The sequence below is a fragment of the Triticum dicoccoides genome, chromosome 7A (assembly GCF_002162155.2).
Source record: "Triticum dicoccoides isolate Atlit2015 ecotype Zavitan chromosome 7A, WEW_v2.0, whole genome shotgun sequence".
NCBI classification, from domain to species: Eukaryota; Viridiplantae; Streptophyta; class Magnoliopsida; order Poales; family Poaceae; genus Triticum; species Triticum dicoccoides.
The window spans coordinates 30,674,813-30,681,575 of record NC_041392.1 but is presented as its reverse complement, the minus strand read 5'-3'; positions in this window follow the sequence as shown (position 1 = coordinate 30,681,575).

The following is a 6,763-nucleotide window of genomic DNA, read 5'->3' as shown; positions in this document are numbered from 1 at the left end:
TATACATATATGGTAGCAGGCCATCACAAAGCACATTTTTTTAGCATCAAATTTAGTTTATTGATCACAATGTATACACAACTTATTCTTCGAAAGACGTCCCTTATAAATCATTATCTTCTATAATGTGAATTCTAAAATAATAGCAAATATCTAGCCCGTGCGAATGCACGGGTTCACGACTAGTGAAAATAATTGGGCACTTCCTGAGCCAGCTCCTGCTCCAATTACGGAGCCTATTCCTAAACCAACTCCGAAGAAGAGAGGTGTTCTATTTCTCAGTCCTGAAGATATGCAAGAGGCAAAGAAATCTATAAAAGAAAAAGGTATTAAAGCTGAAGATGTTAAGAATTTATCTCCTATTGAAGAAATACATGGTCTTAATCTACCGCCTGTTGAAGAAACATATTAATCCATTACCTATTGAAGAACCTCCTGGTCTTGATAACCCGACACAGGTAGTAAAGGTAAATTCTCTCTATAGATTTGATGAAGGTGATATTCCTCACTATAAGTATGCTAGACAATGCTTAGAAGAGTTTGATAATTTTATTGTCAAACAAGAAAACTTCATTGCTTATTTCAGTAGACAATTGAAATACAATGCAGATATGATTAAACACTTGGGTGATTATATGGCTAATATTAGAGGTGAACTGAAACTTGTTAGCAAACATGCTTCTATGGTTACCACTCAAGTAGAACAAGTACTTAAAGCTCAAAATGATTTTCTCAATGAAATGAATAGTAAGAAAAATGATTATGCTATTAGAGTGGCTACTAGAACTGGTAGAATGACTCAGGAACCTTTGTATCTTGAATGTCACCCTAAGAGAATTGAGCAAGATTCTCAGAGAAATAATATTGATGCACCTAGTTCTTCTAAAAGGAAGAAAAAGAAAAATGATAGGACTTTGCAAACTTCTAGTGAACCTATTGCTGAACCACCTGAGAATCCTAATGATATCTCTATGTCTGATGTTGAAACACAATCTGGCAATGAACATGAACCTAGTGAAAATGTTAATGATGATGTTCATGCTGATGCTCAACCTAATAATGATAATGATGTAGAAGTTGAACCTGCTGTTGATCTTGATAACCACAATCAAAGAATCAACGTTATGATAAGAGAGACTTTGTTGCTAGGTAACATGGTAAAGAAAAGGAACCATGGGTTCAAAAATCCATGCATTTTCCTCCCAAACCATCCAAGAAAAAGGATGATGAGGATTTTGAGCGCTTTGCTGAAATGATTAGAACTATCTTTTTGCGTATGCAGTTGACTGATATGCTCAAAATGAATCCATATGCTAAGTATGTGAAAGATATTGTCACTAATAAAAGAAAGATACCGGAAGCTGAAATTTCCACCATGCTTGCTAATTATACTTTTAAGGGTGGAATACCAAAGAAACTTGGAGATCTAGGAGTACCTACTATACCATGCTCCATTAAAAAAATATGTTAAAACTGCTTTATGTGATCTTGGAGCCGGTATTAGTGTTATGCCTCTCACTTTATATCGTAGACTTGATTTGAATAAGTTGACACCTACTAAAATATCTTTGCAAATGGCTGATAAATCGACTGCTATACCTGTCGGTATATGTGAGGATGTGCTTGTTGTGGTTGCAAACGTTACTATTTTAACGGACTTTGTTATTTTTTATATTCCCGAGGACGATAGTATGTCTATTATTCTTGGAAGACCTTTTCTGAATACTGCAGGTGCTGTTATTGATTGCAACAAAGGCAATGTCACTTTTCATGTTAATGGTAATGAGCATACGGTACAATTTCGGAGGAAACACCTCAGGTCCATAGTATCAATTCTATTGGAAAAATCCCATCGATTATATTTGGAGGTTTTGAATTTCCTCTTCCTACTGTCAAGAAGAAATATGATATTCTTATTATTGTGGATGTGCATGTCCCCGTTGAGGTAACATAGTGTTATTCGAAATTTCTCCGGTTTCATGTTATTCGGAATGAGTTTATTAACAAGACCTGATCAACCTTGTTAGTGGATTCCTTTTGATGATCATGAGATGGATGAAACTAGAAGGCACAACCTTCTGTACCCTCTTTATACTTCATGTTATTTAGTTGAAATAAAGTAAAAATAGTATTTTTCTGTTTGTTTTCTGATTTATCTGTGCAATATAAAAATACCCCGAAAATAAAAGTTCTCCAAATGCCCTGAAAATGGAATATGATTTTTTCTAGAATATTTGAGGATTTATGGAACTGAGAACACACCAGGGGGTGCACCACCTGGCCACGAGGGTGGAGGGCGCGCCCTACCCCCAGGGTGCGCCCCCTACCTCGTGGGCCCATGGTGGCCCCCCTCCACTTATTCCCGCACCACACACTCCTTATTCCTCCCACAAACATGAATACCTAGCTCAAGCACGAGTTCTAGCTCACTTTGCTGCGATTTTCGATCTCCTTGCTCAAAGCACCTCTCACAAAACTGCTTGAGGAGATTGTTCCTTAGTATGTGACTCCTCCAGTGGTCCAATTAGTTTTTGCTCTAGTGCTTTATTCATTGCAAATTTGTGCTGCCTAGGTGACCATGTTCTTGAGCTTGCATGTCAAATTTATATGGTTCCAAGTAGTTCTAATGCATGATATAGTCTCTAGGTACTTGTAGGAGTAGTTGCTATCAATTTTGTTGATCTTGGTTCACTTTTGTTTGAAGTTACTAAAAATTTCAGAATATTTCAGGAAATGATGAAGAGACTTTTGAGGGGCTCATCGAGCCGAAGCTCAAAGGAAAAGCAAAATGAAGAAGCATAGAGGCCCAAATATAATTTGCCTCGTACCGCGGAGGTCCGGCCGTGTGAATGGCCTTCCGATGACTTCTTGAGACAAGCCGGGATTTATGAAGATTTCTATTCATTGGCTGAGAATGCTGGCCTCACCGACTTCCTCCGTGACCAACGTCATCAGTATCTCTTACTCACTAATACTTTTGTGCAAAACTTCTACTATTTTCCTAAGGAATCACCTCCTTCAGTAGAGTTTCATTTATATGATGTTGTTGAGAAGATGCCATTAGCTAAATTTTGCAAGGTTTGCAAAATACCCTTTGAGGGTACTTTAGATGAACCACACCATAAAGATGTGGAAGAATTTATTGACACCATCACTGTGGGGGAAACCAGGAAGGTTTCCGATGCAAGAATCACTAGCATACATTTTCCTGTCTTACGCTACTTTGCCATATTTGCTAGTCGTTGCTTGATTGGTCGCGGGAACTGTGGAAACCTTAGTGTTCCTGATATTATCATTTTGTTCCATGGTTTATTCCGCGATAACACTATCAGTATGGGCAGAATTATTGCTAAACGGTTAAGTTTGAACCGTACAAAGGGTCCCATCTTTGGAGGTATTTATGCTTCACGCCTAGCTGCACATTTTAACATACCCATTAGGCTTTATGAGAAAGAAGAAAAATTGCTGCCTAATGCTTATTTAGATTATAAGAGTATGCTAGCGCATGATTTTATTGTTAAGAATAGGGAAGGGGAGCTTAAATAGAAATTGTACTTTAATAAACATCACTGTGAGACTATCACCTTGCCTGCTCCTTCCTTGTTTAATTTATCTGAAAGTCCGTATCTCGTTCCGTGGGCGACCGCTCAAGCCTACCGGAACCCTACACCAGCCCCGGAGCCGGAACCACAATATGAGCCTCCACGACAGTCTGTTTATTCATGGGATCCAGAGATGGCTGCCAGCCAGTGGCAGTCAGAGTCCTCTTCATCGCAGTACGACCCCAGCTACACCTATGGGTATCCGCCAGGCCATCCCTGGCAATGAACCAACTTAGGCCAAAAGCCTAAGCTTGGGGGAGTACGTATTTCTCACCGACATTACATTTATGTTCACACACACTCATTGCTAGATGTCGGTGCTCATACTCTTTCACTGTAATATCCATGTTAGTTTATTTTCCTTTTTCCTGCTTTCTTCATGTGTGTTTATTAACCTTAAGAAAAACCAAAAAAAAATAGTAGTAACTTTTAGTTAGTTTACTTTTCTTGCTGTAGTAGTAATAATTAAAAAGAAAACCCAAAAAGATTTCTTGTTCTTCTTTTGCTTGTTGGGAGCTTTCCCGTGTAAATAGTTTTTATTTCTTTTCTTTTCTTTAGGGGTCGATAGGAGAAGACCATGATTAAATTGTTGAAGTGGCTCTTATATGCATTATTGTTGATTTAACCAAGAGCCCATATTGCCTTGTCTTCTCCTGTTTATTGAATGCTCACAGATTCCACCTTAGTCCAATGCACATGCACTCTTATTATTATTCACTTCGTTCGGTCATGCAAGCGAAAGGCAATTATGATGATATATGATGGACTGACTGAGATGAGAAAAGCTGGTATGAACTCGACCTCTCTTGTTTTTGTAAATATGATGAGTTCATCATTCCTGATTCAGCTTTTTATGAATAAACATGTTTGCAATGACAATTAGAGATCATAGTTGCTTATGCCATGCTTGATAAGCTATGAGTTATAATGGTTTACCTTGCGTGCCAACATGCTATTAAAATGGTTGTGATGTGGTATGATGGGGTGGTATCCTCCTTTGAATGATTTAACTGACTTGACTTGGCACATATTCACGCATGTAGTTGAAACAAAAATCAACATAGCCTTCACGATATTTATGTTCATGGTGGATTATATCCTACTCATGCTTGCATCCAATGTTTATTATTTTTAATGAATGTTCATGACTGTTGTCGCTCTCTAGTTGGTCGCTTCCCAGTCTTTTACTAGCCTCCACTTGTACTAAGCGGGAATACTGCTTGTGCATCCAATTCCTTAAACCCCAAAGTTATTCCATATGAGTCCACTATACCTTCCTATATGCGGTATCTACCTGCCGTTCCAAGTAAATTTGTATGTGCCAAACTCTAAACCTTCAAATAAAAATTCTGTTTTGTATGCTCGAATAACTCATGTATCAACTAGGGCTGCCCTTATCTTCCATGTTAGGAGGGTTATTCTCAAGAGGAGTGGACTCTGCTCCTCACTCACGAGAAAATGGCTGGTCACCGGGATGCCCAGTCCCATGCTTTATGCAAACTAAATCAAAAATAATTGCAAACAAAACTCCCCCTGGGACTGTTTCTAGTTGGAGACACTCGTTGTTTCGAGCAAGTCATGTATTGATGCTTGTTGGTGGAGGGGGAGTATAAACTTTACCATTCTATTTGGGAACCGCCTATAATGTGTGTAACATGGAAGATATTCCCATCTCTTAGTTGTTCTGTTGACAATGAAAGTATGCCAATCAAAATATTATTTATCTCTATTTGAAAACCGAGCTCTGGCACCTCTACAAATCCCTGCTTCCCTCTGCGAAGGGCTTATCTATTTACTTTTATGTTGAGTCATCGCCCTCTTATTAAAAAGCACTAGCTGGAGAGCGCAACTATCATTTGCATCCATTACTATTAATTTATATTGGGTATGACTATGATTGGATCTCTTTTACCATGAATTACAATGTCTAGTCAGTCCTTGATCTTTAAAGGTGCTCTGCTTTTATGTTTTGCGGTCTCAGAAAGGGCTAGCGAGATACCATCTTGTTATATCATATTATGATTGTTTTGAGAAAGTGTTGTCATCCGAGATTTATTATTATGGTTCGCTAGTTGATTATGCTATTGATATGAGTAATTATGAGACCTGAGAAATATTGTAAATGTGGTTAGTTATAATATTTGCTGAAAACTTGAATGTTGGCTTTAAAACAGAGTTTGTAAAAGTTATTCTTTAATACTTTTAGTTTATCAATTAAATTGCTTGAGGACAAGCAAAGGTTTAAGCTTGGGGGAGTTGGTACGTCTCCGCGTATCTACTTTTCCAAACACTTTTGCCCTTGTTTTGGACTCTAACTTGCATGATTTGAATGGAACTAATGCGGACTGACGCTGTTTTCAGCAGACTTTCCATGGTGTTATTTATGTGCAGAAACAAAACTTCTCAGAATGACCTGAAACTCCACGGAACAACTTTTCAAAAATAATAAAAAATCCTTGCCAAAGATGAAGACCAGGGGGCCCACACCCTGTCCGCGAGGGTGGGGGCGCGCCCCCTACCTCGTGGGCCCCCTTGAGCTCCTCCGACGCCAACTCCAACTCTATATATTTGCTTTCGGAGAGAAAAAATCAAGGAGAAGAAATCATCGCATTTTACGATATGGAGCCACCGCCAAGACCTAAAACCTCTCAGGATGGCTGATCTGGTGTCCGTTCGGGGCTCCGGAGAGGGGGAATCGTTGTCGTTGTCATCAGAACCATCCTCCATCACCAATTTCATGATGCTCACCGCCGTGCGTGAGTAATTCCATCGTAGGCTTGCTGGACGGTGATGGGTTGGATGAGATCTATCATGTAATCGAGTTAGTTTTGTTAGGGTTTTATCCCAAGTATCCACTATGTTCTAAGATTGATGTTGAATGACTTCGCTATGCTTAATGCTTGTCACTAGGGCCCGAGTGCCATGATTTCAGATCTGAACCTATTATGTTTTCATGAATATATGTGAGTTCTTGATCCTATCTTACAAGTCTATAGTCACCTACTATGTGTTATGATCCGGCAACCCCGAAGTGACAATAATCGGGACCACTCCCGGTGATGACCATAGTTTGAGGAGTTCATGTATTCACTATATGCTAATGCTTTGTTCCGGTTCTCTATTAAAAGGAGGCCTTAATATCCCTTAGTTTCCATTAGGAC